The sequence below is a fragment of the Callorhinus ursinus genome, unplaced genomic scaffold (assembly GCF_003265705.2).
Source record: "Callorhinus ursinus isolate GAN/ISIS: 27379988/994484 unplaced genomic scaffold, GSC_fseal_2.0 scaffold27, whole genome shotgun sequence".
NCBI lineage: Eukaryota > Metazoa > Chordata > Mammalia > Carnivora > Otariidae > Callorhinus > Callorhinus ursinus.
The window spans coordinates 5,900,671-5,925,054 of NW_027397089.1; the positions used below are offsets into that span (position 1 = coordinate 5,900,671).

General features: G+C 39.0%; 2 long non-coding RNA genes across 3 annotated transcripts; both read left to right on the forward strand.

Moving 5' to 3' along the window:
- Window positions 1–338: 338 nt before the first annotated feature.
- On the forward strand, window positions 339–11,237 carry LOC141370148 (uncharacterized). 2 transcript variants are annotated; one of them, XR_012373951.1, is made up of 5 exons: window positions 339–462; window positions 3,850–4,017; window positions 5,674–5,723; window positions 6,608–7,170; window positions 7,347–11,237. It is a non-coding gene; the product is annotated as an uncharacterized lncRNA (long non-coding RNA). The 2 variants fall into 2 exon arrangements; XR_012373950.1 differs by having other exon boundaries at window positions 6,608–11,237.
- A 1-nt stretch (window position 11,238) lies between these two features.
- Window positions 11,239–18,181, forward strand: LOC141370149 (uncharacterized). Its single transcript, XR_012373952.1, has 2 exons — window positions 11,239–12,612; window positions 17,798–18,181. It is a non-coding gene; the product is annotated as an uncharacterized lncRNA (long non-coding RNA).
- Window positions 18,182–24,384: the final 6,203 nt, after the last annotated feature.

Sequence of the window (24,384 nt, forward strand, 5' to 3'; positions counted from 1 at the left end):
GGTTCACCCAGAACTATAGTTTATAATTTAGGAGGAACTGGAGTGTCTTGGTTTGTCTCAGATCTTTCTTCTGGAACCTCCACCTAAGCAGTGCTGATTCACTGTAATGGTATTGGTCCTGAAATATTTTCCTTGAAAATATACATGACTTGGAGAAATGGGTGATTCTGAAAATTAGGACAGGGAAAATCCAAGATGAGCCCAGAGCATCTTGTAAATGCAGATAAGTAAGGAAAGGAAAATAAAACAAAACAAAAAACAGAAGGAAAGTTTGGTATTGAGTAACCTATATTCTTAATAAATAGCCCAGGCAAGTCTAAGGTCATTCTGAGCCATATTTTGAAAGCAACAATGGCTCCACTATTTTGCCTTTTGGTAAATAGATGAGGGGTATGAAATGGTGTTTTTTTCCAAGTTAAAGGTCAGATTGACTGCACTACTATGAGCTTCTAAGGTAAGCATGTCCTTACACTGAGCTGAATTGTGTTATTTCTAGACTATTTACACATAAGTGATGCTCCTTGCAGCTTATCAGACTACTGAGTCTATCTTTAGGTAAAGAATGTGCTACTAAGATAAACAGTGGAGACTAATGTTTGGCAATGTATGTGTTCCAGGGACATATGGCTATGGTTATATTCCAGGGACTTCTACAGGAGCGTGGTCCTGTCACCCTGGGAGCTATGACCCTACCCTAATAAAGCAAAAGGAGTGAGTGAGCTTACCTTGGCTTTGTTCCATTGTCAAATTTCTCCTTTTGCTGGTTCTGGAATTTTTCTATTTCATGATTTATTCCTTCATTCTAGTGAAGCATGTCCCCGTGAAGTCTCTTGAGAAAGAAGGGATGGAAGGTAAATAATTTTTAAACTCAACTGTCTGGAAATAATTTTTCTTATACCCACATATTTGACGGATAGCTAAAAAATTAATTATTTTAACCTGTAATTACTTAATGATAAGGTTAAAACACACCTCAGAATTTTTAATGCATGACCTTGCTGCCTTTCATCTATTAGTTTTACTAGACTGTAAGCCATGCTATTCCCTCTCTTTTCTCTATGACATAATTATTTCTCTGGAAGTCTTGAGGATCTTCTCTTTATCCCAAGTATTATATAATTCATGTTGTTGGTGTGCCTGGGTGTGGGTCTTTTTCACTCATTTAGTTGGAATCTCATGCCTTTTGTTCTGGTACGTTTTCTTCTTTTATGTCTTTAATAATGAACTCTATTTTCTCTGCTGTCTTCCAGAATACCTAGTCATTAACTGTTGGGCCTCTAGAAGTGATCCTCTAATTTTCTTACATTTTGTCTCCAATTTTCCATCTCTCTCTCTTTTTGCCCTACATTTTTTTTTTAATTTTCAAAAGCTTTTTCTTTTTCTTTGTTCGTTCCCTTTTTATAATACCCTAATCTTTTTGATAGATGCAATATCATCTTTTATTTGTCCAAATATGTTTAACAAAGTTGTAGTTTTAAAGTTATCTTATGTTTTCTGGCTTGTCATATTTCTTTCAAGTTTATTATTTTCTTTCATTTGTTTTGATCTCCACTTTTCATTTTTACTTTTCATAATGAGCCCAAATGGTGAGCTAATCATTTAGGAGACCTCCAAAAATCAGTATCTGTAAGTCTTTTCTTTGGAGCTATTCCTTTTCTCCAAAGAAAAAATTTCACCAATCTTCTGCAGACGGTGAGGTTGGGAATGAGGTATTGTTGGCTGCCAGCATCCCCAAAGGGGAAAGATGAGACACCATTCGCTAAAGAACGTTCCACCTCGTCCTTTTTTCATTTGCATGTGATCCTCTTTCTATTCTTCTTGCTTCTCTCATTCTCTTTGTGTTCTCTGCTTTATATCTTAAAAATTTCTTTACTTTCATGATTTGACCTGTAATTACTTAATGATGGTCATTAAGTAATGATGACATTAACATGGTCATCAACCATGTTTAAGATTCTTAGCTTCCCCTTGTCCCACAGCGCCAAGACTACAAGAGACTTTCAATAAACGTCAGCTGAATGGGTGACTTAGAATCACAGACATATAAATGTGAAACAACAGGAGGGAACATTCTATTCTTTAAAACTTTTGTTTGTCAAGAAACATCAATTTTTCTTCAAAAGGAGTAGAACTTTTCTATTAGAGATGAGTTGTGTTCCTGTCACTTTCTGCACAACAGTTCAAATTTAGAATTTCAGTCATGTCCCCTGATCCCAACCATGGTTAGACTGAGAGCTCCTCAAGGGCAGGCTCATGCTTGGCTGCTCTTTTGGCTTGGCACATAGGAAGCTCCTAAAAAAAAAAAATGAATGAAATTTTCCTTTAGATACAAATGAACCTGGTCTAAACTGTTCTTTTTTTTTTTTTTTTAAAGATTTTATTTATTTATTTAATTGACAGAGAGAGACACAGCGAGAGAGGGAACACAAGCAGGGGGAGTGGGAGAGGGAGAAGCAGGCTTCCCGCTGAGCAGGGAGCCCGATGCGGGGATCAATCCCGGGACCCTGGGACCATGACCTGAGCTGAAGGCAGTCGCTTAACTGACTGAGCCACCCAGGCGCCCCTAAACTGTTCTTAATCAACGTCTAGTTCAGTAGCTTGGCAACAAGATAGAAGAATCAGCAACAGAATCAGAGTGACCAGTGGCCCAGGCAGACCAATGAGCAGGCATTTTCAAACTAGTATGTCAGCTCACTTTTATTTGGAGAGAGGTGAGATTGCACATCAAAGGGTGGGATAAGAGAACCAGGTGGTGGTGCCTCTTTTGGCCCCAAACTTGCAAAAAGAGAATTTGGTAAAAGAGAGAAGCTTTACCAAGCTCCCACTTTGTAAAAAGAGAAGCTCTGCATAAAGAACGCTTTGCAGTTCACTAGAACCCTTTGTAAATTATTTCAGACACTCTTTATTGCATAAACATGCTCTTATAAGTGGAACAGTGCGGCTGGTGGTGGTGGGGGGAGTTCTTATGGCTTACCCATGTGACTCATTTGGTTCTCTGCCTAAAAAGAGTTCGCATATGTTCGATTTTCTCTATCTCATTATGTTTCCAGTCTCTTTTAGATATTCATATCCTGGGTAATTGCTCAACAAGTATTACCCTTAATTGAACTTTAGTCAATGTATATCTGCATTGAATTTTTTTTCTTAAGTTGGGAAACTGTTGTTGGAGAGAAAGAAAGAAAAAAGATGTTTGCCTTCATAATCTTGGTGGGGTCATTTCCACAGCAATTCTATCCTTATAGCCTGTCTAGGTAGAGTCTCAGTCTTAACTCAGCTTTCTGGTGACTGAGCAAATACCAATTCAGTATTGTGGCCCTGCTTAGAATGATCCTAGTGGTGTTATCACAAACATTCATGTCTTTGACTTGGTAACCCTTGGCAAAGGCAACTGTTGGCTTACCAAATGAGGTTTCTTTGGCCTAGAGTGGTGGTCAAAAATGAGACCACATTAAGTTAATTAAGCAGCAGCTCTAAAAGTGTTGCATCCAAAGCAGATTTCAGATTTGCCCTTTGAATACTGGACAACTTTGGAAGCAGGGATTTGAAATGTGGAATTTGAAATACATGTGAGTAGTGGTTTTGTCTTCCCAACATAATGCTAAACATGGTTTCATTTCATTTTCTTGATATTTTCACCTTCTCTATAGACTTCACACTCCTCATACATGGTGCTTAACCTAAACTATGGTTTGCCTTAGGCAGTCACTATCTCAATGTCCGTTCCAGCAACTTGTGGATGTTTAACAACCTTAGATGAATATGGCTATATTTGCTTGCACATCAGAATGTGTTATTACTTATTACCTATAATTCTTTTTTCTTTTTCTTTCTTTTTTTTCTTAGAGAGAGGGCGCAAGTGGGGTGTTGGGAGGGGAATGGAGAGGCAAAAGGAGAGAGAGAATCCCAAGCAGGCTCCATGCCCAGCATGGAGCCCAATGTGGGGCTCAATCTTACGACCTTGAGATCGTGACCTGAGCCAAAATCAAGAGTCGGACGCTTAAACAACTGAGCCACCAGGTGCCCCTCTTTTTTTTTTTTTTTTTTTTTATCCTATCAATCTTCATTACTATACCTAAAACCATCTTCTCTGGATGTCTTATTTGTTCTTTTCTTCCTAGAATATGGATCAGTTTAGGTCTTTCAGGGTCTAAATTGCAATAAAACACTCTAGAAGGCAGAAATACTATGTTTACTATTACTACAATGTCAAAGAGTGATATCTACTTTTCATTTATTTTAAAATTTAATTTAATTAGTTTCATTACTTTACCTTTATTTTTTTCCTTGTAATATAGCTTAGTGGAACTGCTACAGACTTGAGAGTGAGACAGAATTGAATTCAGTTTATGAATCTACCATTTGTCTTGCCTTTGTGACCTTGACTGAGCTAATTAGACTTTCTCAGCTTAAATCTAAGGTCGACCAAAAAACTGATTTCACAGAATTGTGATAAAGATTCTATGATAAAGCGAAACTCATCTTACTAATCTGTAATTAGATTTTGAATATATTTTATTAATTAGGTTAAGTATTTCTCAGACTTCATTGTACACTAAAATCACCTGAGGCACTTTAAAAAAAATACAAATGCTTGAGCCTCAGAGATTCTGATGCAACCAGTCTGGGGTAGGAACTGGTGGTGTTTTTTTAAAGCTCCCTAGGGGATCCTAATGTGCAGCCAGTGTTAAAAACTGTTGGATGAGAGCTCAGTGAATGTTAGCGATCATTGTTCTAGAGTGATAATAACTAACTTCTTGGGGAACTTAAAATGATAACAATGCTTCAGCCACCATGAAGAAGATGAGAGTCTCTGAACCACAAAAGCAATCTGTTCATTCTCACTTATCCTTGTGGTTAGCAGTGCTGGCTTTCCCTCTTTCTTCTGTACCTACAAAAGCCCTTGTGGTTTTGTAGGTTCTGCGGAGAGAGTAGAGATCAGTGTTCTTAATATCAGTAAGAATTCTTTTTTTAAAGATTTTATTTATTTATTTGACAGAGAGAGACCCAGTGAGAGAGGGAACACAAGCAGGGGGAGTGGGAGAGGGAGAAGCAGGCTTCCCGCTGAGCAGGGAGCGAGATGCGGGGCTCGATCCCAGGACCCTGGGATCATGACCTGAGCTGAAGGCAGACGCTTAATGACTGAGCCACCCAGGTGCCCCAAGAATGTTTTTAAAACAAATTTTTTTAGTAGTTATTAGAGATATTCTACTATAGTGGTTTAAAAAATCTGATGTAAAATTAAAGGGAAAATCCATTTTAAATTAGTAAAAATAATTATTACATATAAATTTATAGATACATCATACAGAAATTTTTAAACACCTGATTTTTTTAAAAATAAAACTTCAAATGAGAAATAAGTTAGAAAAACTTTGGCATAGGTACCAAAGAAAGTTTAAAGCTATTTTGAGATAAGTGTAAGTCAAAAGTTCTCTATTATCTTTTTTGGAAGAATCTGCAAAATGATGGTTTTTGCTTTTAGCTTTAAAAAAAGCAAACCTGTAACTCTCATAGCAGTTTGTTACTAGTATTGGGGGATCCATCATTAAGCTATTCCATACTTAGAAAGTAACTCTAGAAAGTCACAGTCAGAGCAAACATTTTCACATGCTAACAAAACCAGAATAGAGGTAAGGCCACCAGGGATGAACAAAGGTTTGATTTCTTTTGTAGCTTTTCCAGAGGTTTGACTACAAGAACTACTACACAGGACTATGTAGAAGGTAAATACATTATTATTTTCATTATTATCAATAATAATAAATTTATTCATTGCACTGAAGAGACTACATAAAGAACCCAAAATAACTATTTAAAGGAATTTCTGCAATGTTTGGAAATGTAAAATAGAGAGTTTGCAAAGAGGTATTTGTTCCAGAACACACAAATTCACATCAAAGACATACGATATATTTTTGTGGGTTTTCCATAAAGTGCAACTAACATATAGCCCTAAAATATTCGGTCCTCTTCTCGAGCACCTAGCACTTGCCAGACGCTGTGCTAAGCACACCATCTTATTCAGTCCTCACAACAATCTAACTGTTATTATCCCCGTCTTACTGATGAGAAAACTGAGGATCAAAGAGTTAAAGTCCCCACTAGTCAAAGTGTGGTTTAGGCGCAGCAGCAACCCTACCCGGTGGCCTGTAAGACATGCACAATGGCAGGCTGTCCCCCACAAACACTGGATCAGCATCAGCCTTTTAACAGGATCTCTAGGTAATTCTTCCGTAGCAGTAGCACCGGTTTAAGTAGGTTGCATTCAGACACCAGCCACGCCAGGACTCAGTTTAGTCAGTGCTGGTATAAAGCAGACTCTACAATGTGTATCCTAGGAAGGTCAATGATAATACTAGTTTATAAATTAGAAAACGTAAGACTGGCACAGGCATTGTGCAGGGCACACATAGGTCAGCCTTACGTGAGGGAGGGTAACTGGGGTTGCAGGCCCTACACGTGTGAGCAGGAGTGGACTCCGTCCACAGTCGCAGCAATGGGGCCCTCGACCCTGACTCTGAGGAGCTCTGAGGAGCACACTGCGTCGGTTTTCCAACGGTCCCACGGGCACCCATCTCAGTGTCTAACCTCTCTCCACTCCACACAGGTAAGGAGGCACTGTCTTTGATGGGCTCAAAGGAGGAAGTGTCCTCTTCTCTTTCTGTGGCTACCATTGCCACAGCTGAGACTCTGACAGGAGCCCAGTGGTAGCTCACGCTCCTGTAGCAGGCGAGCACCGCTTGTGGCTTTCCTTGGTTCTTGAACACACCTCTCGCTGAAGTTCTCCAAACCCTCACAGAGCCAAAGCCAAAGCCCCCCTTGTTTATGTCTGGGAATCCCCACAGGTATCTCCTGTGTTCAGAGGTGAGTCCTGTCAGCAGCCACTTGGTGCCCTCTGTTCTCTTTTTCCTCCCCCAACTTGTCCTCACACCCTAACCCCTTCACTACGTCCAGAGTCTGTTCTTCATCCAGTCACAACTGTGGCTTCCCCTGAAAACTTGTCTTCGCCAGGTGGCCGTTAACACAGTGTTCCCAGAAGTTCTTTGGAGCTAAAGGCACGCTATAAGTTGTTCAGTCTGTGAGAAGGACACTGTCCCTCAGGGTCCTCCTCTGCACATGCCTCTGGAACTGACAAGAAGGTCCAAGTCACACGACCATGTGCCAGCCCAGGTACCCCTCAGCTAAGACTGTACTACTGGGCATGCTCCTCTGCCTGCTCCTTTCTTCCCGTACAACACAATTTGTTGACGTCACTGTACATGGGGGCTTTGTGTAGTGCCCAGTGTGCAACCGATGCTTAATAAATATTGATAGTTTTAAGTGGATGATTAATTCTCTCTCCGTAGTTCCTCATGCAAATTCTGGCAGGTCTGGCCACCAAGTCACCAGACGTGTTGGAGCCACGTCAGTGAAGACAACGAAAGCTCTCAACGGGACACCCTTCCATTAACAAGGAGGATGGATTCTACGAAGACTGATGTTATTACAAATGGGAGAGGAGACTGCTGTGCTCCTTCCTCTCCCTGCATACCTGTGTGAGATATGGCGTTCCCTGCCTCTGTCCCCTGCAGGCCTGTAGCCGGTAGCTCCTAGGAGGCTACCTCCTCTCCTGAGGCACTTCACTTACTGATTCTGAAGCCCCGTGAAATTCAGGCCCTGGCCTGGCTTCCTGGCTCCCAGGTGATGTGGTCCTGTGGGGCTTCTCAGGGCTGCCCCAGCCACCTCCTTGCTGTAGAGGCCCCTGACCTGGCACCAAGGAGTTGGGACTTCTTCCAGAGACACCCCATGTTTGCCAAGGAATCTCTAATCTTAGGGGATATGTGAATCAAGACACCAGGGAGAGGAGACTACACTAAGTACTGTAAAATTAATTATTGGATTTAATTTAATCATAACCCCTTTGTGAGATAAAACATTTGCAGATGAAGGAGCTGAGGCTGAGATAAGCACATTAATAAGTTAGGTAGCTAAGAAGTAACAGAGTTAATATGTGGTACAGACTGGATTAAAATTCATATCTGGCTGCCTCCACATCTGACCAGAGTCTTTTACCAAGTGTAGATATTTGCGTGAAGGGGTGATGGGCTCTATCTCCTGAGAGGGCACGTTTGTGAGGACGACTGCACTCTGCCTAAGCCACCGGTAGGTGACTCGGTGCTTAACTCAGGGAAATGAGGTACGCGCTCATTTCCATTACACCTATGGAGGCTGTTCAACAGGTTCCTCTATAGATGGGTGAAGACTAACTCCCACCGAAATGCTCAGCGGGTCCCTGCTGTGGGCAGCACCAGGACGTGGCACTTCACTGTCTCTACTTGACAGTAAGAGACTCAACCTGAGAGTGGGCCCTGTGAATGGTGCTGACAGAGAATGGGCTGCCTCTGCCAAGGGAGGCCCTGCCAACGAGAACCACCACCACGGCCTACCCGGGAATCACCCGCCAACGACAGTTGCCCAGGCTGAGAACCAATTCCTCTCTAGGGGCCACAGGGCAGCCATGCGTGAGCATCACCCCTGGGAGACAGTTCAAGGCCACCTTTGGGAGCCCAGATAACGTGTAGCCGGGGGAGACCTGGCTCCCTTCACCACTGGCAGCGTGAGTCACATTGGTGAGGGTGGAGTTGGTTGATCGTTCAGGAAACTCCTCACCGAGAATGAGAAAGAAATTCCCAAATGAAAAACAGGCAGGGTTAGAGGCACCGACACTGAGGTTTGGGGAGCCTTCTGCCGAGAATTTCAGTTCTGACTGGATTCCTCAGCTGGGGAGCACCTGGAAAGAGGGGTTACCTACGTGCTATCATTGGCCATTTGCTTTGGGACATCTGGCCAGCAGCTCCTTCCAGAAAGCTCTCATTTAAACTTTGGGGGTCATGATCATGGTGCAATGACTCCCTCCCCACCCCCCTTCGAGCTGCTCTTACCTTTCTGGCACCACCATCTTTCTGATATCTATTTTTGAGGTGTATCCTAATTCCCTCCTGAAATTTCTAGATCTTTCTCTGAAGCTCTCGCCTTGCCCTTTATTTTCAAGTACTTTTCTGGGAGTTCTATTTACATGACTTTGCGTCAGGGTCCCCAGACTCCTCTCAGTCACCTAGGTCTGCCAACGCATGCGGGCCATCCTGTTATCCCTGTTTGGGTCTGGTCTTGTCGCTCCCTCCATGTTCCCGCCATGTCCCCGCTGCCCAAACACTTCACTCTTCACTCTCACACAGAAACACCCTCAGCAATGTTGGCATATAAGAAGCTACCTTTTTTTCAGGGCTTGAGAAGTTCTCTAGGAAAAACTTAGTCATGTGTGGAGGCTTCTTAAACCCTATCATTCTGCTGAGTTTCCAGGTAATTACTGCTAACGGCACTGCTTGTGGCCCAAGAGCAGCCTCAGATTCCCTTCGTCAAGCAGGCCAAGAACATTCCCATGGCACTAGGCAGAGTTTCCGAGGGTGGGAGGTCACTGCCAATCCTGTCCTAGATGAAATGTGCCACAAAGTGCTGGTTGTCCCACGGGCTTGGTGTGGAGCCTGGGTGACATAGTGTGCCGATGCTTTAATGTATATTAACAAATACAGCACAATGCCTGGCCTCCCTTCCATCTGCATTATGTGCCTTTGATGCTAAGTATGTTTGAATTCCTCTCAAGTCGTTGTTGACATGCTCACGTGCTTCCACTCCCTGTGGTCAGGTGGCCCTATAGAAATAATTCTTAGGAATTGGATAAATCTTTGCAAAGACTTTTTGCTTTATGGAGAGAGACTATTTTTCCTAACAAATGGCATTTTTAAAGTTTACGGGCACCAGAGTATTCAAGTTTCTGAAGTTTTCTTTTCCTAATTTGTTTTTCTTTTTCTTACACAAAAAGATTGTTGGAAATATGTACTGAGTTCTCAGTAAGGGCAACATTCCCCTATATTCTCAGATGAATACGCTACAAATTGAATTACATTTTTTCCAGTAAAATTATTTCAGTGCTTTTTTTAACTAAAATTCTTTTCTTTTTTAAAAGATTTTATTTATTTATTTGAGAGAGAGAGAGAGAGAGAACAGAGGGAGAGTGGGAAGGAGAAGCAGGCTCCTCACTGAACAGACAGCCCAATGTGGGGCTCGATCCCAGGAACCTGAGATCATGAGCTGAGCCAAAGGCAATCGCTTAACCGACCGACTGAGCCACCTGGGCACCTTCCCCCCGCCACCCTCCCGTCGCCTTTTTAAAAGATTTTATTTATTTATTTGAATTAAAACATTTTCTCATTACCGTCATGAAATGTTGTACATACCCTTTCTTTTCTTGTTCAGGTTCACCGTTTTGGTTGAGAGTAAAAGACTATATATTCATGCTTAATGCTGAATATTCTATTGCAGAAATTCCAGACTCAACAGTTTTAATTATTCTTTTTTTGATTCACTTTAAATTTGAAAATAGAAAACATGTTCTAAACTGAAACAGCAACTGAATATATGTCATAAAAGGGTGTCTGAGAATGCCAAAAATAGCAAAAGAGCCAAGAAGTCTTTATTATTTAATTATTTTAATCATTTAGTCATTTAGTTATAGCAGACATATATAAGACAATAGTTATTAGGTTTAGAAATAATTCTTTTTCCCTAAATGGGACTATTAATTTTTGTCCAGCTTTACTGAGGTATAATTGACACATAAAAATTGGATATATTTAAGGTGTACAACATGACGATTTGATATACATATACATTGTGAAATGATTACCACAAGCAAGTTAATTAGCACACCCATCATGTCACATAGTTAACATTTTTGTGTGTGTAGTGAGAACACAAGATTTACTCTCAGGAAATTTCAAGTATGCAATACTGTATTTTTTACCATAACTACCCTACTGTACATTAGATACCCAGAACTTATTCATCTTATAACTGGAAGTTTGTACCCTTTGGCCAACATTTACCTCCTTCCCCCATCCCCAGCCCCTGGCAACTACCATTCCACCTTCTGCTTCTAAGAAGTTTACTTTTTTGGAATTTCCACATTAAGAATGAGATTATACAGTTTTTGTCTTTCTCTGTTTGGCTTATTTCACTTAGCATAATGTCCTACAGTTTCATCCATGTGGTTGCCCATGGCAGGATTTTCTTATTTTTTATGGATAAATTATATTCCGTGTGTGTGTGTGTGTAATCACATCTTTATCCATTCATCCATCAATAGACACTTAGGTTGTTTCTAGATCTTGGTCATTGTAATAAAGTTATAATGAACATGGGATTGCTGGATCATATGGTCACTTTATTTTTATTTTTTAAGCAGCTTCCATATTGCCATATTTCCAGAATTCCTAATAAGATGTAACAATTTACATTCTTACCAACAATCTATGAGGGTTCTCTTTTCTCCATACCCTTGCCAACATTTATTATCTCTTGTCTTTTTGATAAAAGCTATCCTAACAGGTGTGAGGTAATATCTCATTGTGGTTTTGGTTTGCATTTCCCTGGTGATTGGTGATGCTGAGCATCTTTTCATGTCCCTGTTGGCCCTTTTGTTGGCCAAGTACCTGTGTGTCTTCTTTGGAAAAATATCTATTTGGTTCCTTTGTCCACTTTAAAACTGAATTTTATACACATATATAAAATTATAAATCTAATTAAATTATATAAATGTAAATATAATTATATATATATATTTACTATTGAATTGTATATGTTCCTTATGTCATCAGGATAACCACTGTTGAGATCTGCAAATATTTTCTCCCATTCTATGGGCTTTTCATTTTGTTGATCCTTTTCTTTGCTGTGCAGAAGCTTTTTACTTTGATGCAGTCCCACTTGCTTCTCGTTGTTTCTGTTGCCTGTGCTCTTGGTGTCAGATCCAAAAAAAAATCATTGCCAAAGTAAATGTCAAGAAAAATTTTCCCTACGTTTTCTTCTAAGAGTTTTACGGTTCCAGGTCTCATATGTAAGTCTGTAATCCATTTCAAGTTAAATTTTGTGTATAGTGTAAGATAAAGATCTAATTTCATTCTTCCGCATGTGGATATCCATTTTTTCCAATATCATTTATTGAAGAGACTTTTCTTTCCCTATTTTGTATTCTTGGCATCCTTGTCAAAGATCAGTTGACTGTTTAGCAGAGTTGCAGGATATAAGATCAACAATCAATATACGAAACTCAATTGTACTTTTATATATTAGCAATGAGCAATCCAACAATGAAATTAACAACACGATTCCATTTATAAAGAATATTCTGGTGAGGAGGAGGAAGGGGAGAAGAGGGTGGGGAAGAGAGAATGAGAATATTCCTCTAAGAACTGAAAGAAGTTTAGGAGAGTGGTTTGAAATAGAGTTACACAGGGCACAGGGGAGTGGGTCACAAATTCCTTGCAAACTATATTAAGAAGTTTGGACCTTAGCCTGATAGTCAGTAGAAAATATTGGAGGGTTTTATGTTTTTAAACAAGGAAAACAACAGCATTTCTGTTTCAGAAAGATCATCCTGGCCACAGTGTGGACTGGAGAAAAGACAGAACTGGATTTAAGGAGATAGTTTGGATGCTGCTGCAGTAATCCAGGCAGAGGCAGAGTTAGAAAAACTGGAAAGAAGTGGTCAGATTTGAGGGCTATTTTGAAAGGTAAGTAACCTGAAAATGATTACATATAGAAAGCAAAAGTATGACTCAATAACAAATATTCTCAGTGTTTTTTCATGAATACAGAATTTCCTGAAAAAGCTGCCTAGATGGGCTATGAAAGTTCTAGGCAAGGTCTTATCACGGAAATGTCCTCAATCTAATTTACCTGGCCACTTGCTAAGTACAGTAGATAACTACTACTGTGCAGATACTACTATGGGTAGGAAACGCTTCTATCAAGGGGCAAAAACTCCAAGAGCAAGATGAAATTATGAAACTTGGCCATGTTTTTTTTTAAATTCTTGCTTATTTGCTCATTTATTCATCCAGTAAATATGTATTGTGCCAGGAATTATTTTAGGCATTTAGGACACAAGAATGAACAAAACAATAAGGTCTTCTCTTTTTTTAAAGATTTATTTATTTGAGAGAGAGAGAGAGAGAGAGCGGGGATGGGACAAAGGGAGAGGGAGAGAGAGAATCTCAAGCAGACTCCCTGCTGAGCATGGAGCCTGAGGCAGGGTTCCATCCCAGGACCCTGAGATCCTGACCTGAGCTTAAACCAAGAGTCAGTCACTTAACCTACTGAGCCACCCAGGCGCCCTGACAATAAGGTCTTCTTACTGTAATGAAGCATATTCTAGTGGGGACAGAAGCACAATGAATAGGTAAATAAATGAGTAAGGTGATCTTAAAGATTCTGAAGTACTTCAAAGGATACAAAGTTGGAGAGGTAGTTGAAGAGAGTGACTGGAAAGGGGTTCCATGAATAAGGTGATCCACAGAAGCTTCTCTGAAAAAATGGCATCTACGCAGTGATAAAGGGGCTCACAAGGCATCATTACATTTTCTAGTTGTAACAAATAAAATATTTAAAATACAAAGATGGGTTTATTTTCTACTTAAATCTAAAATAACAGCATGGTGGGCACCTGGGTGGCTCAGTCGGTTGGGTGTCCGACTCTTGATTTCAGCCCAGATCATGATCTCAAGGTCCTGGGATCGAGCCCCTTGTTGAGCTCCATGCTCAGCAGGGAGTCTGCTTGAGATTCTCTCCTTCTCCCTCGGCCCCTCCCCTTGCTCACATGTGCTCTTTCTCTCTAAAATAAATAAATGAATCTTTAAAATGAAGAATAAAATAACAGCATGGATAGAACCAGTAAATTATTTGATAAGTTGAAGCAAGCTAGCTAGGATGTTTTTTCTTATCTTGAATTTTTTTCTAAAAATCCCCAAACTGAGAATAATAGAAAGTAAGTACAGCTGACCATATCCAACTTATGATCAATCTCTGTCACTGATGTCTAGCCTATGAGAGAAGATCAGATGCTTGAAGGGATGATTTGAGAGTGCCAATGCCATAATGAGTTGTAGGTCCAGGGGAGAGCACCCCTCCCCTTGTGGAGTTCATGGCTTTTGTCAGCAAAGGGTAATTAGAGGTTTTTGCAGGTTATTTTTCAGAAGCAACTTTCCAATCTTCTATGTCTCTGTTTTTTGGAATCAATAATATTGAGGTAACTGAGGAGCTATTTTCTGGTTCTGGAAAGTGGAAGAACTAAACAGGAGACAGAACCTGTTTGTAGTTTTGTAATCCTGGAATTCATCCTGTAAAGGGAATGCCCAGGCAGAAAGAGTCCTTTGCCCACAGCCATCCCATCTCTCACCTTCTTGGAGTTCGTGTTACTTTCCTCAGTCTGTTGGCTCTCCCAGCTCTGGAGTGGTGCCGTATTTTCTACCCCTCTGGTGACTTGTCTCTAGCACCCCTTTGACTCCTCTCATCTGCCTGAGGCTTAGGGCAACTGTTTTCCAAAACGGTTCAACCATTTCACATGCCCACCATTAGTGTAGGAGGGTTCTGATTTCTCTGCATCCTTACCAACACTTGTCACTCTCTGTCTTTTTCAATATAGCAATGCTAATTGTTGAAAAGTATCTCTTTGTGGTTTTGATTTGTATTTCCTTAATGACTAATGATGTCACAGATCTTTTTTGTCCATTTGTATTTTTTTCTTTGGAGAAATATCTATCCAAATCCTTCACCCATTTTTAAATCAGATTATCTGGGGTTTTGCCATTGTTATTATTGAGTTACAATTGTTTCCTGTGCATTTGCAAGGAATATATGTTCTACTCTTGTTTGGTGGAGTGTATCTGTTCAGTCTAGTTTTTTATAGTATTGTTCAAGTCTTTTATTTCCTTATTGATTATTGTCCCATTGTTCTATACTTTATTGAAAGTGGGATATTGAACTCTTCAACTATTATTACTGGATTGTCAATTTCTCTCTTCAATTCTTTCAGTCTTTGATTCATGTAATTTAAAGGCTCTCTGGTGAGGTTTATATGTGTTTATAATTGTTATATCTTCTTGATGTATTGACCCTTTTATCATTATGAAATGTCCTTCTTCATCTCCAGTAACAATTTGTCTTAAAGTCTATTTTTTATAACATTAGCATAGCCATTCCAGCTTTCTTTAGGTTACTGACTGCATGGTATATCTTTTTACATCATTTTGCTTTCAACCTATTTTTGTCTTTGAATATAAAATGGATCTCTTGCAGAGCATATGGTTGAAGCACGGGGTTGGGGAAGGGGAAATTGGGAAAGTTAAAATGCTACAGATACTGTTCTTAATGAGATTCAGCTATTTTTCTTGGATAAATGCTTACTTAATTTCTGTAAGCCTCTGTGGTTAATTTCTAGAGTTTTGAAAACGTTAATCCTGAATATCTTTGCTAGTGTTTTCATTTCTTTTGTGGATGAAAATTTGGGGAAGTTTTATTCCACCATTTTCAGGGATGTAACTGTATAATCTGATATTTTTAAATGATGTAGCAATAAAAGATACTGAGATATTCATAAATGACTATGAACTATAAAAGAGAAACATCAATATCATATTGGAAAGGCAAAAATAATAATTACAAATCCTGCACGCATGCCTTTTGATGACTGCGTTATAAAATGTTTGTTGGTTAGTGATTCAAAATGGAATTATTTTTAGAACAAGGGAAAAAGAATGTCTGCTTGATATATGAGAATATGTGGAATTGTTTCTACACTTTTATTCCTCAGACATACTTTACTTCCTCTGAATGGGCAATTTTATCCTCTTGTTTCTAACTGAGCATACATTTCCCTTTGCTTAGAATGGAATCACTCCTTAATATGCTTGACTATCTTCTCTTTGTTTCAAGAGATCCTTCTATATGCTTCTGTGGCATCCTGATTTTGTAGTCACAACATCAATCACATTAAATTGGAATTGTCTCTTAAATGTCTATCTTTCCCCATAAAAGTTTGGGAGAGAGATGAGCAAAGTTCACTATATTTCTAACACTTAGAAGACAACTCAATACATATTAACTAAATTAAAATGATATAAGTTGGATCACATTAGAACAAAAAAGATTCAAAAACCCATTTTAAAATTCTGCTTCCCTACCATCTTTCACATCTCTTTCTTCTTTCTCACTTATTTAATGGCAATTGGTTAATAATTCCTGAGAAAGTCCTTAAATGCTAAAATTAACACTTGACCCTTTGCTAGAAAACAATATTGCATTATTTTATTCTGATATAGTTAACATCACTGGAAAAGTTTGAAAAAGAAAAACTGTTATCTGTGTAGGTTATTGTAGAAGTACTCTAAACAGGAAATTATTTGGAGAATTATTCCCAAAAAGATGCTTATTATAATACACAATTATATTGTATTTCAGAAAAGGCTACATGCTCTTGTGCACTTGAGGCCTCTGAAAAGCATCATACTAGAAAGTTTCATTTGCTGAAGATCACTGAAAAAAATTACACATTAAAAAGTAGCTCTTTTTACTATTTAGAAAGTGAATTTCTAACATCATCATCTCTGTGAAGAATCAAAAAATTAAGAGATCTCTCAAACCTTCCTAGAGGCAAACTCTAACCATGGAGTTTAATTGTTTCAATTACTTTTTATTTATTCAAACAATGAGTTTGTTCATTGATTCATAGATTTATTTATTAAATAACAGTCCAGGTACTGTCCTTACACCTTTAGATTATAAAGATGAATGAGGTTTCTTCCCCTGAGAAATTTACATGCTAGGGGGAAAGACAGATATGGAAAAATATAAATACTGTATGAAGTGATAATTGCTCTGATGAATTTATATCCCAGAGGCTATGGCATGGAGATGGCATATAACTCCAGTGGGGATGAACGGAGAGAAGAGATCTCATTAGAAGTGTAATTAAATCATCTTGAAATAAAAGTATGAGTTATTTGGATGGATGAGGGAAGGAAATACATTGTAAGGGAAGACGCTGGGATGGAAGTTAACAGGTTAATAAATGTTAACTAATGTTAGTGTTCAATGGGTTCTTTTCTAATCTGGAGTTTTGGATGATGCTTCCAAGCTGATGATAACAGACGTCAAGAGCCTGCACATTCTAAGATAGGTGTTAGATCATCTATTAGTGCCCACAAAAAACCATTTGTATAGCCATTATCAGTATTTCTGGTAGAGGCTGTTAGTGGTCTTCTCCTCCCTAGACAATGGAAAGATAAAATCTTCATACAGATTGGATGAGAATTTTTAATATCTGAAACTAGAGAATATTTGTTGATTTAGGAATGGCCTGAGTAAACTAAGGAGTCAGCTCAAGATTTTACCCAAGTACATTCAAGAACAATTCCATTGGATGGTTTTTAAAGGGAAATGGTGGCAAGGAATAATTGCACTTTCTGCTTGTACCTTAATAAGTTAATGCCTTTAATCAACTAGTTACAGCAATCTGAGAGAGTTTGGTGTGCACAGGGATTGCAAATAATTTGTCAGGTTGAAAGCCATAGGCCAGGTCAGAGAAAGCCCCATATTATGTTACTAAGGTGTATAGAGGTGGTGGTGGGGTATTTGATCAGATTTGCCTTTTAAGAAGTCATTTCTCTAGTAATATGGAATCATATTGGAATGAATTAAATATTGAAGTGGGATGACCATTCAGAAGGCAATTATGATCTTCTAGGCAAGAGCTATAAGGATCAAAACTAAAGCAAAAAAAAAAAAAAAAGAAAGAAATAGAGCTCAAGAGATATTTGGGAGACATAATACATGACTTGGTTATCAATTACATATAATATATATATTATTACATATATATATTTCCCTTTGTCATTTCCCCTTTCCTCTTCCTTCCTGCAATGAGATCATGAGGCTTGAAGGTACAAAAGCCATATGAATCCATTGGCAACAGCATAAGGACAATACCTGCAAGCTAGGGATTAGGGTATAGAAAGTTAGAGTCAGGATTCCTCTTAGCATCACTAAAATACACTGGACTCCTGTATTTCTTCTTACATGAGATAAATAAACCCATAATTATTTAATCTATTACTAATGAGAGTGTATATTAAGAGTTAAATACTGTCAAAACTGATACAGGAGTCATTCACTCTTACAAGGTAGTTGAATAAGAGACTATTAATGCCCAAGGTACTCAAGTATTTGGGAGCTAATCTGTTTTTTGACCATGTGCATACGTTGAGTTGCCACACAAGCCAAAAAAAAAAAAAAAAGAAAAAAAAGAAAAAGAAGAGCTGTGTAGAAAGGAGCAAGGGAACAATTGAAGCAGATAAGCCTGAGAAGTCAAGTAAAACTGACCTAGTATTTCAGTTGTTTACTAATTTAATTCTATAGCTATGTGTCAGGCACTCACATATCAGTGAGTAGCTTCCTTGGGGGCAGCTAAAATTGGTAGAGATTTTCCTACATGGTGTCTTAAGATTGTAGTGGCCTTCTTGATGGTTGTCCTGAAATCTATTCATCTTTGTATTTATTTCAGTCCCTTAACTCCCTGACATCTGGGGAATCTCTACTCTTGGACTGAATCCCCATTTCTGTGTGTGCTTGAGAATCACACAAACCGTGAACTCTCTCTGTTTGTATAATAAAAGGGGTCTGTTGTGGATTGAATTGTGTCCCCTCCCCACAAATTCATATGTGGAAATCTTAGGGTCATTGCCAATGTAATTAAATAAGATGAGATCATGCTGGAGCATGGGGGACCCCCTAATCTAATGTGACTGGTGTCCTTGTAAAAAGGGGAAATTTAGACATAGACACACACACACAAGAAGAACACCATGCAAAGATAAAGGCAGAGATCAGGATAATGTTTCCATACACCAAGGAACGCTGAAGATTACCAGAAAAAAACCACCAGAAGCTGGGGAGAGGCATGGAACTGATTCTTCCTTACAGTCCTCAGAAGGAACAAATCTAAGATCTCAGACTTCTAGCCTCCAGAACTGTGAAACAATAAATTTCTGTTGTTTAAGACAATCAGTTTGTGGTCTTTGTTATGTAGCCTTAGCAAAGTAATGCGTAGGCTTTAGTTTCTCTCTCTTGGTATTCCAGTAAAAAGAATTCTTCTTCTTTTTTTTTTTCTTCCTTTTCCTTTTCTCCTCAGTCACTTCCAAGACCTCTTGGGACCTCTCTTTCGAATCAGTCTAAAGGGATATTCTTTATGATACATTCTTGAGGAAGTGCTTGTTGCACTTATATTTCAAAACCAAACAGTTATTAATGGTCTTCCTCTTGATGATTGTGTTGGAAAGTTTGATTGATTCCATTCTTTAAGGTGTGATTTTAACATTCATTTATCTCCTTATTTATCCTATTGGATTGGCAAAGAGATGTGAAAATGAACTGCCGGGGAGATTTTACGGTTTTGATGAAACATTTGTATTCAGAATTAAAATGCTTAGTTTCAATGCCATCTCTTTCGGATTTAGAATAAGTGACACGGTTTAGTCACCTTCAACTTAAGCTGAACAGAGGGTACGTTCTCAAAGAGGCCCAGTAGAAGGATGTGGGAGAGAAAATGTGTGTTATATTTCAGAGTTTATGATGAATACTGTTTCAGATCATAGAGAGCTAGATAAAAATTTGGAAGGGATGAGGGAAAAAAAAGTTAAAAGGTAGAATATTACTGTACTTTATTCCAAGAAAAGATATTCTGTTCCCTTTGGAGAGCAGCATGATTCAAAGAGAAGTTCAGCCAATGGCCATCTGCATTAGACCAATACCCTAAGCACCCTGGACTTCCATACCCTGTGCAGTGCCCTGCCAGGCCACAGAGTCATTTTGGCCTATTTTCATATGGATGCTTTAGTCATGCACAGAGAGTTGCATTAGAGGAGAGTGAAGGACAAGCCCTTTTTGCTGTAATTCAACCTAATTCAAGCCACATTTATCAAATACACCAATGTGGCATGTACTGTGCTAAGATGTTTTGGGCTATGCCTTATTCCATTGCTCAGTCGGGTGAGGGAGATCAGAAAGTCTTCATGCAATATGTCAGACTTGTAATACATCAAGAACAGAGATCAAGTCACACTCTTCTTTGTATCTCCACAGTGCTTCACATATAATAGATCTTTGGTAGAAATGGAATAATACAGATACTTATAAGGACGCTGTAGAGACCCAGGAGGAAGGACAATTAGTTCTACCAGGAGATATTAAGGAGAGGCTCATAAAGGAAGCTATAATTAGACTGGGACTTAAAAGATACTTAGAACTTCCCTTGGTTAGAAAAAGGTAGGAAAAAGCCATTTCTGGCTGAGAGACTAAAATTAATAAAGGCAAGAAAGAAAGCAAGCACGACTTGATGAAAACAAAAGTAACAATGTCAACTAAACACATAATTCATTGTGTTCTTCATTTTTTTTTTTTCAAGAACATAAAGCCTTTATTAAACTTGTCTACCCAGCCTGAGGTCTGAGGGGCTCAGTCACCTCTGGGTGACTGGCCAGGCCCTTTGACTCCACAGGCTTCCTTCATGGAAGGGCAGTTTTGAAGAACAAGATAATGCACAAAAGAGGGAGAATACACCCATGTGACGAGCCAAGTTTCCATGTTGATGGTAAATGGGAAAGCCTTTGGGTCAGCTGAGCTCTGGGACAAAGGGCAAAAGGGTGATGAAGGGAAGGGACCCATTCTCTTTACTGATAAGAAAGCCTACAGTGAAGTTCCTGCTCACACCCAGCCCTCTCTACTGATGTATCATGCGAGCTGACCTTTGAAGGAACCATGACCTGTAAGGGCTATGTCTTCTCCAGCTGCTTGAACAAAGCTCAAATCTCCTCCCTGAAGGAGAGTACTGGATATCTTGAGGGATAAGTGGTGTGGGTGGTGCAGGGAACAAAAGCCCCAGGTCTTACTAGCCGATCGTTTTCCAGATAGCTAACGTTTCGGTAAAGGCTGGGAAAGGAGGCGCCGGGGAAGGTCCCGCTGGGATGGGGACTTCTGAAGGGTGGCTTTTTAGTTCCTAGAAGATGACATATAGACTACCTCCATACTCTTGTTATGGTTTGCCCGATGATCATGGGCGGTGACCAGTACTGTTTTCAAAAGACGTTCACTTCACGCCCATACTCATGGAGATTCTGAATTAGGTGATATTATTCCCAGTGGCTTGGGCTGGGCAGGGTTCACATCCTTGTCCTCGGAGTCTGGGGCACTTTCAAGCCTGCAGGCTACTCCTCCTTGGGAAGGGAGAATGGAATCCTGGGGGTAAGGGAGAAGGCGTCCAGTTCCCCGCATCCTGGGCCACAGAAGTTTTCCTGCATCTTTTTTTTTTTTTTTTAAGATTTATTTATTTATTTGAGAGAGTGAGTGTGCACACCCAGGGGAGAGGGAGAGGGAGAAGTAGAAGCAGACTCCCTGCTGAGCAGGGTGACGGATGCAGGACCCTGGGCCGAAGGCAGACACTCAACTCACTGAGCCACCCAGATGCCTCAGTTTCCCTGCATCCTTAAAGCCATTCTGATCTTCTTTGGAGGGGGGGGGGTCCCCGTAAGCCGGTTTGTCAGCTAAGAAGCCAACTCAGAGCTGTCTTGGAAAAAATGAGCCTGTTCTATTCTTCATTTTATTCTTGTAACCATACCGTGGGAAAGTATCATTACACCTAGTCCGCAGGTGATGGTCACATAGCCACAAGTATCGGAGCCAGGATTTGAACCATTAACTCTGCACTAGCCAATCTTCCCTGGAAAAAAAAAAGGCAAGAGGATTCTGATGGTTTTTAATCAGGGAAATGGCATGTTCTCGTTTGTTTTCAGCCAGGTAGAACAAGGATCTGGAAGTTGGCAACTTTCTGTCAAGATTACCTAAGCCAAATTCAATAATCAATTTAGGAAACACATACCTCTAATGTTCTCTAAGTGCCTTTTTTTTTAAATGGGTCTAATAAGAGGTAGAATTTTCAAAGTATGCAACCTTAAACACAACTTTAAACCTTGACTTGAGGCACTCAGTTTATAAGTTCTAAACATATAAGCTTTTAGTGCTATTGAAGCTAGAAATATTCCATGGTAAATTTATATATATATAGTAAGCATTTTAAATTAACATAGGTCCCATGGACATACATTTGGAAGTAAGATTTTTAATATATCTTCCTTGTTTCATGCCTTTATCTTACAGAGTCTAATTTCAAAGTCAGGCAGCCAAATACATAAGGACTCTAGAGCCATTTTTTTTTTTTTTTAATGGCAGGTCTAATAAGAGGTAGAATTTTCAAAGTCCACATCCTCAACCATAGCATTTTACCTTCCAAAGAAGTCTAAGCTTTAATGTCCTAGATGCAACTTTGAAATAATTACTCTCCTCTGCTTTTGTTAAAACATCCAATGCTTGTATTTTTAAGCAGCAATTCCAGAGGACATTTGGCTCCTGGATGTCAAGAGTTTCAGAAAGAACATGTGGTGGCGTGCTTTCACAATTCTAGTAATGAAGTAACTATTATTACTTCCCTCTCTGCCTGTCACTTTCAGCTCACCATGAAGTAAATTTTATTATTTCTGCTGAGCGGCTTCCTCCAAGTCGTTATGGCTCATTCAGACCCTCAATGATCTAAGGACACAAGAAGAATTAGAAATAATTGGAGGTGAAGAAAATGAGAAGTCTGTTCAAACATACCGGTAGTAACACAATAACCAAGTGGTGACTAGCTCTTACCAAGAAGCAAACTTTATTGTTTTAGTTACTTCTTAAACTGTCTTCTTTCAGGTATTATTTTTATATTCTCGCTATATTCTCTCCACGGAGAACAAAAGAATACTATATGGAAACTTCTATCACATAGTGTCCATTCACCACTAAGACAGCTGATTTTAAAGCTGTATTATTACTTTTCATATTGTTGCTGTTACTCTTGTTATTGATAATCTGATACCCTTTAAAATCAAACCTGATAGGCAGACATGTATGGGAAGAAAAAATGGCTCAGAAGTTCTAAGGCTGAGTGGTAAACACCAGGAATTCCAAATCAGGGGATTGGTGGGTGAATGGAGGGACTTAGAAAGAGCTCTGGGTTATCTATTGTTTTTTTCCTTAGGAGAAAGAGGCAATCTAAATAATGAAAAGAATGGCAGTTACATGTTATTTTTCGTGCCAGTTTAATAGTATTTTGGCCAAGTGAAGAAAATTGTGGCCACTTATGTTTCATTTCCCCAAAAGGAAAGATAGCATTTCCTGGGGCATGGATTGCAGAAAAATAGTTCCTTTTAACAATAATAGGTGTTATAAGAAAAAAGGAAAAGGGAAGATAAGTTTTTATAAAGGTTTAAACAAAGTTAAATGGGTCTTTTTGGAACAGGACTTCTTGGAGTTTTTAATACACTAACATGCATTGTGATAATGAAAATTTAACTCACTTTTTTATGGAAAAAGTTTTAGGACTTCAGAATACTTTAGAATTCATAGAAAACGATATTTTAACTTTCATATAAGAAATGGCTTCATGCAATCTCATGAAATAAATGTGTTACACCTTTGGTATTATTTAGAAAAATTGCTTTGGCTGTTAGCATACTTTTTTTTTTTTAATGTTCCCTTCAGTATCTTGAGGGACTACATCTCATTCAAATTCAGAGGGCAGAAGATATGGCAGCTGGCTGGTGCTTTATTTAGCTGACCTCACCAAAAGTTTTATTGTATCTACAAACATAGTTTATAACTATCTAAAAGGTTCCTATGGTCTTTTGCTAGCAATGGCCCCTGAGGGAAGGACAAGAAATAATTAAAGCAGGAGGTTTAGGAAAAATCATTTTAAAAGGCAGATTGGTTTACTGAAGAACCATGTGTACTCTGTGATTATGAGAGGTTTGTCCTTCAACTTAATTTACTTTTACTGAGATCTCACAAGTGACCATACACTATATATATATATTTTTTTCGTACAATATATTTTTAGATGTGAGTTTTCTGTTGCGTGGTGTGCTTAAACAGAAAATATAGGACGAGTGGCAACTGCTCCAGATCTGTGAGCAGGAAGGCTGCCAGTCTCATAGAAGTTCCCACCAGTAAGTTGGAACCCCAGTCATGCCAAACACAGAAATCATTCTGTCAAAATAAATGAGAAGACTTGTTTTTGAGGACCATTTCTCTTAGAACTTCATTAAAAATATATCTCATTTTTTCAGCTTTCAGGGAGATGACACGAATATTATCAAAATCATTATGATTTCAGAAGTTGATCCATTCCCCAGAGTAACTGAATTTCCCAAGGAAATACTCCCAGAGTAAACATCTCTTGTTACTCAATACATTTCACAAAGCATCTTCAGAGGCTTTTAAAATTTGATACCAAGGTCCTTGATGGAATAGCCATGCGTAGCGTTCAAATCAGTTTGGTAGGGTGAAAGCCTAAGGAATAATCATATCTTAGGATCCAGAACTCCTGGGCATGAGTATTTGGATAATATAGTCTTCTTTATTCTTCCAGGT